The sequence below is a fragment of the Trachurus japonicus genome, chromosome 13 (assembly GCF_045865225.1).
Source record: "Trachurus japonicus isolate A0001 chromosome 13, Traja_1.0".
NCBI lineage: Eukaryota > Metazoa > Chordata > Actinopteri > Carangiformes > Carangidae > Trachurus > Trachurus japonicus.
The window spans coordinates 702899-714398 of record NC_140919.1 but is presented as its reverse complement, the minus strand read 5'-3'; positions in this window follow the sequence as shown (position 1 = coordinate 714398).

The following is an 11500-nucleotide window of genomic DNA, read 5'->3' as shown; positions in this document are numbered from 1 at the left end:
CTGAAGACCGACCAACTCCGCCTCTTTCTGGTTAACAGTTGTAAAGAAGTACATAATGATGATGATGATGCTGGCGTAAATATTATGCATTTTATAGCTGCGTGTTGAGAAGTAAGTCAACCTGTTCATTTAAAACTAAAATATATATTTTTTATATATTATTTTACTGTGTAATAATTCAAGTCTTTTAGATGAGCTCCACCACAGCTTTCATCTCCTCACTCTTCCCAGATACCGTTGTGTGCACACCCTGTGTTTAAGCATATTTCTGTATTTTTATTATTATTGTTATTCTCATCATATTTAATCACTGGAGATTTGTCTTGAATATGAAGGTGCTGCTACAGTCACAAACCAGTAAGCTACTATACTGTGTATATTTATAGATACATATATGTAATAAGTGTGGGTAGCATGTTTCTGTTCCCTCTGTCTGACAGATCACATCTGCCCCGTCACGTTTCCAATCAAGGACGTTGGTTTTTAAAAGTTTGAACTGCACAAAGCATCTGAAGGGAAAACTCCACTCCTGCGCTCATCATCTTACATCTGTGTGTTTCTGTCTGAACGTTGCGTTTACTGAACGTCCGCTTGTTTCACAGTTCATGTTTATGATTCTTTTTTGTTTTTTTTGTAACACTTTACTTGAATACGTGTTGACAAGACTGACATAGCACCGTCATGACCATGACATGACACCTGTCATAAACATCAATGAATACAGATGACAGCTGTCGTTTAGTGTCATTCAGTAAGTTATGTCACTTTTAATGCCAAGTTGACATTGTGTGAGATGTCCTTGTTATGAGAACTTGACATAAAGACGACATAACTAATTGCCAAAAAATGTGTCAAGTTGTCAGAACAAAAACATCTCACACAAAGTCAACTTTGCATCAAAAGTGACACAACTTACAGAACGACACTAAACGACAGCTGACAGAAGCAGGGTTTCCTCTACATGTAATTGATCGTGGCGCAAAATAAAAGCCACCACACCTTCAGAATGATGATTTTTTTATTTTATTTTATTTTAATGTTAAAGCAGAAGTAAGTGATATATTTGTGTTAATATAAGTCTTAAATAGTTATATCTTCCGACAGCAATCACTTCTATAGAGTGTTTGGTCTGAAACACGGGTCTGTCAGTCACTCTGCTCTGCTCTGAGCCGAAGAGAAAACATTTATCGTATCCTACAGTTTTTATCCAATGAGGAGAGAGAACGGCATGCAGGGCTGTGTGTGCAGCCAAAGAACGCCGTGAATGTGGCGACGTAGGGACGAGGACTGTTATGGTGCGTTCAAGGCAACCCGTAACTCGTGTTTTTCCGTCCTGTGAAGTGGTACCAGTTCGATCTGGTACGAGTTCACGGGTCAGAAGTTACGAGTGGCCGTTATAGTGACTTTCACCGGTAAAACAGGTCGGAGAAACACGAGTGGGTTGCCTGGAACGCTACAAAGTCGTAAGTTGTGTCTTGAAGCTGTAATTTACGGTTTCAAAAGCCTGCCTGGAACGCAGCATTAGCGAAAACGACCGGACCACTTACTTCTGCTTTAAAACAATGTAAAGCAGGGTTTCCACAACCAGTTACCATTAGGTACTTTGCACCCCCCAGTTACAACTTTTGACTTTTCAATCACAGCTGAGTTCTTTATTTCCTCGTCATTAAAAACAAAACTTATCAACGAGCACATCCAGCGTTTACCATTAATGAACGACTCTGTGGCGGCCGGGGGACAAGCGCGTCGCCCCTCAGCTCTGTGTGTGTGTGTTCATCTCTCGCGCTCTGTTTCGATTAACAAACACAAATAGGCTACAAACGTACACACATTGGCCTCACGTGTTTGTCATTCCCGGTGTTTTATTTTGAAAATTGACCGGATTCTCTCGTGTTTCTTTGTGGTGACTTCCTGCCAAGACTGACGCGATCGCTCGCGGCTCGTGCACAAAATAGACCAAACGCCGAAACGATCGCTGCACGGCGCCAGGCGGCCGCGGAGGATTGGACCACCCTCGCCGTCATTGTTTAAAAACAAATCCTGGAGGAAACACTGAAGTATTCATTGATGTTTATGACATCATGGTTATGATGGTGTTATGTCAGTCTTATGAACACGTATTCAAGTAAAGTGTTGTGCTGCCAAACTACCATGGCGACTGCACTGCAGGTGTTGGTGACGTCACGCCGTCTGTCGACCACACATGTACACAACGGCAATAAGAGGAAACGCTTTATTGTTGAACTTTATTGTTATTCTGACCATAGATATATAAACGTAGATGCCGCGTTCTATATCTGGCGATACGTCAGCGGGGCCGCCATATTGTGCAGGACACAGAACGTCTAAGCCTGTGAATATTCTCATTTGTCCAGGTCCAAGAGGCTTCATCAGTTGCTACATGAACTGATGAAGCCTCTTGGAGGTGAAACGTCTTCCTAGACAAAATAACCGAGTCCAGTTGCGTTTGATTTAAATTTCTTTGGGGATATCTACAGATCTACAGCTCTAGGTCACTGAATTGTTAGACTACAAACTAAACTAAACTAGGTCATTTCAATTTGCGCGTCTGTGTGTTTTCCTTTTTTATTTTTGATATGCGGATCAAGAGTGAGCGAGTGAGCAAGCGTGAGAGAAACAGCAGATGCACCAGATGCAGGTTGACCGGGCAAAAACTGAAGCGAGACGGTTAAAGAGGAAAAACACAGAATATAGCTACAATAAGAGACTTTGAGTGGATCTGATGGTGGCTCAGGTTTAGTGATGAGGAAACTGTCACTGTCAGCTGCTGCTCCAAACAGTCACTAACTTTAATTTGAAGGGACAGATTAGATGTTGATTTTGTTAACAGGGACTTTGTTGCACCCATATCACCGTGGTGCGTCTTTTTTATACAGTCTATGGTGCGTCTTGAAATCCCTCTTTGTCCAAAGCGGGAGATGACAGAAAGAGTCAGAGAAGTGAACTACTTAATTGAAGCTACGTTGTTGTGAGTTGGCTCCGGCGTACAGGAAGCTCTGCACCGTGCTCAGTGTTTCAGCTGCTTCTAGGATCATGTAGTTAACGTCCCCAGCGTAAATGACGCCTGTGAATAGATTTAATCAGAATCTGGGGTTACAACCATGGTTACAGCGTTTAGAACGGCAGTCCTTTAGAACTTATGCCCTGCACAACATGGCGGCCAGCAGACGCATGGTGGCGCTGTTCGGCAGTATGGAACGCTGCATCTACGTTTATATATCTATGGTTCTGACAACCAGCGGTGGGTTCTGATTGGCTGAGAGGTTTCTGGATCATTCTCCTTAAAACAAGCCATTGCCCCCCCCCCCCCCCGTCGTTACTGATGGATGCACAAGGCTCATTTGTGAGGAAACAACACTCTGCATGGACTTTGTAAGAGAATATTTTTGCACTATTAACGGTGACCATAATTGTCTTTAAGGGGGAAATGTTTGAAAATGATTTTGTCAGAATTGGATGAGATGATGATCAGAGAGGAAAACAAACAACCCAGAGAGTTTCAGGATTATTTGTTTTTTATTTTTAGACAAGAAAAAGAAGGGAATCCTTATTAATATTATTATTATTATTAGTCTGAGTAGTTTTTGTTTTTCCAGAACGTGGCAGTGCCCTCTTTTACCTCTGATGTGGTTTTGTTACATGATGGACACGTGTGTGAGTCACACCAGGAGAATAATGACCATGACACCGATTACAACACGTCTTAATCTTTGTAAAACCTTGTTACACGATGATGTATTTTCATTGAGCCAAGTGCAATTTCTAATAGGAATTTGTAGCATTATAAGAATTGGTTAAAAAAAAAACACACACACAAAACAATGTTGTACTTGACTGATTGACAGTGTTGGAGCAACGACGATGCTCATGTGTGACGTGTTCTCTCTGCAAATCCAGTCTCTTACTTTACTTTTCTGGAATCCCTGTATGATTAGTTTTTCTATACTGTTGTTGAGGATATTCATGTTGAGTCTGTTGAATAATGTCAGACCTGGTTCAGATGGCTGTACTAACAGCAGGCAAGTGCATGTGTACAGTGCAAATGTGAAAAACACTTAACTGGAAATAAACATATTTAAATAAAAAGTTCTCTGGATTAAAGTTAAAGTTCAACTAAAGAATATAGTTTCTGTTTTTTAATGCCTGTTTGTTTTGTTTTGAATTGATTAACTATACACTCTTAACGGAATAAACTGAGGACGTCACATAAAACCTCAGGGATTCTTCAGCATCTCATTGTTTTTTACTTCTTAAATATTTTTGTATTTTTCATCTTTTTCTTGTTTTCACCTCAGTTCTGCTTCTGCCAGGTGTTGTAATGCTCTAATCTATAGGCTATGTTATTAAAGTCAGCTTTATTGATGATTGCAAACACATAGAGGACACAGAGCACGCTATAGCATATAATTAAGCAATATTACCCGAGAGGGTGTGCTTTAACGTCATTTGAGCACGACGGTGATGCGGTCAGGACCGAGGCGCTTGCGCCGAGGTCCGCAAGCATCACCGAAGTGCTCAAATTACGTTTAAGCACACCCTCGAGGGTAATATTGCGATTATACAACAATTACCAACAAAATAGAGCGTATAATTAAATAAATATTCATGTTGATGGACGTTTTGCTCTCAAAATTTAAAGTTTTTTGCGAGTGTGCTTCCCGTTTCCATGGAAATAAATGGGGTCTGACTAATAACTGAAACACAATCAGTCACGTCAGTAGACTCCTATGTGTAATGGAACCTAGTTCACCTCTACAGCAAATAGTCCGAACCTTAGTAACGACCTAGCAACAGAAATGATTTTCTAGTCCCAGATGAGTGAACTCTGAGCTGACGTTCATGTTTTAACGCGGTCTCGGACTTTCCTGAACTAAATCAACACTGCACAAACTCGCTCAAGTTATAACAAAGATGCCGTTTTTTTCCTTTCACAGATGTAGCTTCTACAACCGCAAACTCTGCATGTAAATGAAGTTATAGCGCCGTGTCGCCGACACAGCTGATAGAGAAAGCCAAACGATTACAGCAGATTATTTAAAAGCCCAAAAGGCGCAAGCAAGAGAGAGGGAGAGAGAGAAACATACAGGTCATCACCTCCGTTTTATCCAATGAAATATTCAGCTCCAGGCCATATTTTAAAAAAACATATTCACCGCGATCACAACTCGTCTCTCTCCGACTTTGTAACGTTACACACATGGGAGGGAGACGATCCTCTCGGCTGTAACGGGGAAGTTTACAATATATTAACAAAAAATAAAATAAAATAATTGCTCTATAAATGTGACTTTGGCAGCTGTCAGGAACAACCTACAGGAGGTCAGTGTTGTAGTTTGTGATTTATTTTCACGAGTAATAAATGACGTTTTTCAAAATAAAAGGGGGAAAAGTCATAGGGAAAAGTCCATGTTGCCATGGAGATGTGTAAACAACATGACATGGCGAAGTAATATTTTCAGTGATGAGTCAGCCGTGCTGTAATGCTGATTTGAGCACGTTCTAAATGTCTTATTGACCAATCAGATTGCTTGGTCGGAACTACTTGTTGTATAATAAAGAAAAACGTATGAAAGCTTAAAGTTTACACAAGAAAAAGACCCACAAGGTACATGTACGAGAGGTTTTTTATTGATATGCTCTTTTTTTAATAATATACTGTAACGTCCAGACGACAGACCTCTTCCGTGCTGGTTTATCACTTTTATTCAGTTACAAACACAGGCTACTGTGGGCCGTAGCCAACGCCAAAACAACAAACGTAAACAACTGCATGGACTCACTCTTAGCTCTTGTTACTTCTCCGAACCTCAGGCTCCGTCACAACACACATACAAGACTTCCCGGGACTCTCCCCAGTTCCCGCCCCTCCCAGTCTAAACAACCATTGTCATGGGAACTGCAATGAGTGACAGGCTTCTCAGCCACTAACTATATGTCGCCTTCATGAACGTACGAAAACAGAGAACAACAATTTAACTCAATGATAACATGTCAGGCTGTTACACTACCCCCCCTTCTCAAAGTCCCTCGCCCCCGAGGGAGCAAACAAAGTCTCTCAGATGGGCAGGGGGTCTGCGGTTTCTTGAGGGCCGTGACAGTCCTAGGGAAGGGGGAGAAACCGCTGGAGTGTGGGCCTGGGCAGGGTCAGGAGAACGGAGCAGGGAAGGGGAAACAGGACGAGGGGAAAACGATCCACTTCCTGCGGGGCAGGGAGGGACGCTCGGGCTGCTTGGGGGGGTTTGGTGAGAGGTGAGGGCAGAGTCCTGGATGCCTGGCTCTTGTATGTTGGCTGCGCCCCGGTAGGGAGCCAGCCTGTCTCGGTGTAGTGCGACTTTTCTTCCTCTTGGTGGCAGCTGGACCCTGTACACAACCTCACCCAGCCTCCCTAGGATTCTGCAGGGGCCCACCCAATTACTGTCCAGCTTGGGGCACCTACCCTTCTTCCTTTGGGGGTTATACACCCAGACCAACTCCCCCACATCAAAATGTCGCCCTCTGGTGTGTACATCGTAGTTTCTTTTCTGTCTGGCCCCCGCACTGAGTAACTGTCCTCTTGCAAACTCATGAGCAGACTCCAAGCGGTCTTGGAGCCGTCTGGCATAGTCAGGTCCTGGAGGGTCAACAGGGGTGTCAGGGGGTTTCCCTACCATCATCTCTGCCGGTGACCGCAGCTCCCGGCCCAGCATGAGAAGGGCAGGGGAACAGGAGGTGGAGTCCTGGACAGCAGACCGATACGCCATTAGCACAAGGGGAACGTGTGTATCCCAGTCCCGTTGGTGTTTAGCCGTCACTATGGCGAGCTGCTGTGCCAGTGTACGGTTAAATCTCTCTACTAGTCCGTCACTTTGTGGGTGGAGGGGTGTGGTACGAGTCTTGTGGGAGCCCAGTTTTTCACACATAGCTGCGAACACACGAGACTCGAAGTTCCTGCCCTGGTCTGTGTGAATGGCCTCTGGTGCTCCAAATCTGCTGAACATCCCCTCCACCAGTGCATCCACTATGGTCTCTGCCTCTTGGTCTGGAAGGCTGTACGCCTCAGGCCACTTAGTGAAATAGTCCATGGCAGTGAGGATATAGCGATTACCCCTCTCCGTAATCGGAAACGGTCCAAGGACATCAATTCCCACTCTCTCCATGGGACCCCCTGCTGGGAATTGTTGGAGCTGGGCATGGGATCTGTCTGTGGGGCCCTTACGTGCAGTGCAGCTGTCGCAGCAGCGGCAGTAGTCCTCCACGTCCCGCCTATGCTGGCCCCAGTAAAACCCCTGTCGGAGGCGGCGGAGTGTTTTGGTGACCCCAAAGTGACCAGATCCTGGAGCTCCATGCACTGCCTGCAGCACCACATGCCGTAGGGCCTTCGGTACCACCACCTGCCACCGTGTCTCTCCTGTCGCTGGTTCCTGCCAACCCCTCTGCAGCACCCCATCACACAAACGCAGAGCTTCAAACATTGACCATAGGCCCTTTGTGGCGCGAGAACACAGTGAAACCTCTGCCCACAGTGGCCGACGCTGCATCACCAGCCATGTGCGAACTGGTCTGATATCCACGTCCTCCTCCTGTTTCCGCCCCCACTCTGCCACATCCACCTCAGCCAGACCATGGTGGGTTGTCAGCAGTTCTGGCCCCGTTGCGGCGCATCTCACCACTGAACGCAGCTGTTCTTCCTCTTGTGCCTCCCTTTTCTCACAGTACCGGCAGTTATCAGTGCTACAGGGTCGGCGGGACAGCGCGTCAGCGTTTCCATGGTGTGCCCCTGGTCTGTGAACCACGGTGAAGTCATATGCTTGGAGCTCTTCAATCCACCGTGCCAGCTGGCCCTCTGGTTCCCTGAAAGACATAAGCCATTGCAGTGCAGAGTGGTCGGTTCTTACTGTGAAGTGGAGGCCCCCGAGGTAATACCTGAAGTGTCGCACAGCGCTGACCACAGCGAGCAGCTCCCGCCTGGTGACACAGTAGCGACGTTCCGCCTTGTTGAATGTCCTGCTGTAGTATGCCACCACTCTCTCCCCGTCCGGGGTCATCTGGGCCAGCACAGCGCCAGAGCCAACATTGCTGGCATCTGTGTCAAGGACGAACGGTAGGGCTGCATCAGGTGGGGACAGAACCGGGGCCTCCATGAGAGCTCTCTGAAGTGAAGTGAACGCTGTGTGGCACTCCTCTGACCACAGGAAGGTCTCTCCTTTCTGCAGCAGGCGGAACAGAGGTGCAGCTACACAGGAAAAGCCCCTCACAAACCTCCTGTAATAAGAAGCCAGCCCCAGGAAACTCTTGAGATCCTGCACAGAGCAGGGGGTGGGCCAATCATTCACAGCCTGCACCTTTTCTTTTACAGTGCTGACCCCGCCATTTCCAACCCTGTGACCCAGGAACGTGACCTCACGCCTCATAAAGCAACATTTCTGTGGGTGTAGTTTCAACCCTGCCCCTGCCACCCTCTCCAATACACACCTGAGGCCCCTGAGAGCTGACTCAAATGACTCACCATGGACTAGGATGTCGTCCAGGTATACGACGCACTCCTGGCGGGGGATGCCAGCCAGCACTTTGTCCATCAGTCTCTCAAACGTGGCAGGGGCATTGCAGAGACCAAAGGGAAGGACCTTAAACTGCCACAGGCCCCTGCTGGTGATGAAGGCAGATTTGGGTCTGGCCTCTGGGGCGAGGGGGACCTGCCAGTATCCGCTACGCAGGTCAAGGGAGGAGAACCAAGAGGACCCTGCCACTGCGTCGAGGGCCTCATCAATGCGTGGAAGTGGGTAAGAATCCTTTTTAGTTATTTTGTTGAGGGACCTGAAATCCACACAGAACCGCCACTCATCCTTAGCCTTTTTGGGGACCATAACAACCGGGGAGGCCCAGGGGCTGATGGAGGGCTCAATGAGTCCCGCCCGTTGCATCTCCTGCAGAGCCTTGTCTGCCACTGCCTGTCTGGCCAGAGGCAGGGGTCGGGGTCTCATCCTGATGGGCAGTGCATCGCCAGTTATGATGTTGTGTTGTATCAGGTCTGTGCGGCCTACATCATCCTCTGCCAGTGAAAAACAGTCCTTAAACTCCAGTAGAAGCCGCCACAGCAGATCTTGTTCACTGGGAGTCAGTCCATCACAGTTCTTTTTCCAAACCTCCCTCACGACCACCATTCTCTCCTCCCCACCAGGCAGTGTGGCAGAGACTGGCTGTGGGTGTAGATCAGCGGCAGATGGGGCAGAAAGCAGGGCAGGAGGGGCTGGTTGTGGGTGTATGTCGGTGGCAGGTGGGGCAGAAAGCAGGGCAGGAGGGGCTGGTTGTGGGTGTATGTCGGTGGCAGGTGGGGCAGAAAGCAGGGCAAGAGGGGCTGGTTGTGGGTGTATGTCGGTGGCAGGTGGGGCGAGGGGCTGAGTAGGCGGCTCATTTGCGGAGCTGCAGCAGGCCGCTTTGGTGGTCAATGTCTCGACTGTGACTGTGTGGGCCACAGGGCAGCCCGGCTGGGGCGGCCGCCTTGTCATCTGAACCACATGTCCATCTGGAAATGCAAGAGTCCCCTGCTTTGCATTAATTACACAGTCCAACGCTCCAAGAACATCAAGTCCCAGTATACAGTCCTCCAAGTCTGCAACCCACACCGGGCAGCGAACAGACTTTTCCCCCACGCTCAAAGTCACTAATGCCTCCCCCACCATGGGAGCCCGCTCCCCAGTAACTGTCTGAAGCTTAAAGGAGGTGGGAAAAATGGTGATTCTATTTTTCACCACGTCGGGTCTCACCAGGGTTGCTGAAGAACCTGTGTCCACCAACGCGGAGCAGCATATACCCCCCACAGTCACCATGGCGTACCAGCAGTTACCTGCCCAGGTTCGGCCCAACAGCACAAGCCTTTCCACCTGGCCATCCACATCAGCTGCTGGTAGTCCCACGCCCGCTTGCTTGGTAACTTGTGCTGCTTCCTCATCACAAAGAGCCCGGGACACAGCATCAGGGGTCCGCATTGTCCCGATTATGCGGTCCCCGTCCCGTTTCCCTGGTTCGCCTGGGCTCGTGGGCAATGTCTGAGGAGGTGACCAGGCTGTCCACACCCCCAGCAGACCCTTGAGCGTGGTCTAGGTTGTCGGTCCTCTCTCAGAGTGGCAGCCCGCACCAGCTGAGTCAGTTCCCCCACCCAGGCCGGTTCCGCTGTATTGGACTCAGTCCCACCTGCAGCTCTCACCTTTGGTGATCTGTCCATCACATCCCCCGGGGCATCAGTGCACAGCATTTCCCTCTCTGTGGCTAACTCCAGAGCCTCTTGGAGAGACCTGGGGTGAGCCAGTAGCGTCTGGACACGCAGATCAGCTGGTAGGAGGGCCTGGAGGAAATGATCTCGGGCCAGCTCACTCTGGATTGCAGGTGGCATGTGAGCGTAGGTCCGGTGAACCAGTCCCTCGATGTCATTGGCGAGATCCCGCAGCGGCTCCCCATGTCGACGCTGGCGGCTGCACAGTTCAGAGCGCAGCAGGCTAGCCGCGGAGCACAGCCCAAAACGCCTCTTCAAAGCTCCAACTAAAGCATCATAGTCACCTCTGTCATCGGGGCTTAGAAGCAGGAGGCTCGACAAAGCGTCACCAGTGAGACACATGGCCAGCTGGAGGGCCTTCTCTTCTTTGGTCCACCAACCAGCCCGAGCCAACAGTTCGAACTGAGCATGGAAAGCTTCCCAGTTAGCTTTGCCGTCATACCTGGGCGTTTTCATCGCGGGCGGAACGACTCCTCCAACCCTGTCCATGCCCCCTTCCGCCGTCGCTCCACGGTGGCCGGCACGTTCATCGCCGGGGCGGACAGACGATTTAAAGCCCGCCTCAGCAGCCATCTTCACAGCCATGTCTCTCACCCGCTCTTTTTGCTCCGCGGGACTCCATGCTGCTGCTGCGCCATATTGTCCATCACCGTCCTCCTCCCGCTCACACTTGAAATATCTCCCAGGCAACATGTTCTCCCAACAGCGACGTCCGTGCTAGTTGAGTTAGCAAGCAGCAAGCCGACCACAGGCGAAGTTAGTCCGTCACTTCTGACACCAAATGTAACGTCCAGACGACAGACCTCTTCCGTGCTGGTTTATCACTTTTATTCAGTTACAAACACAGGCTACTGTGGGCCGTAGCCAACGCCAAAACAACAAACGTAAACAACTGCATGGACTCACTCTTAGCTCTTGTTACTTCTCCGAACCTCAGGCTCCGTCACAACACACATACAAGACTTCCCGGGACTCTCCCCAGTTCCCGCCCCTCCCAGTCTAAACAACCATTGTCATGGGAACTGCAATGAGTGACAGGCTTCTCAGCCACTAACTATATGTCGCCTTCATGAACGTACGAAAACAGAGAACAACAATTTAACTCAATGATAACATGTCAGGCTGTTACAATACGTACACTATTGAATCAATAAGTGTTGTGTTATCTTTACATTTTTATTCCGTTAACGTGTCCTGAGGTTTCCTCTAAGCAAGATAAGACAGAAGTGG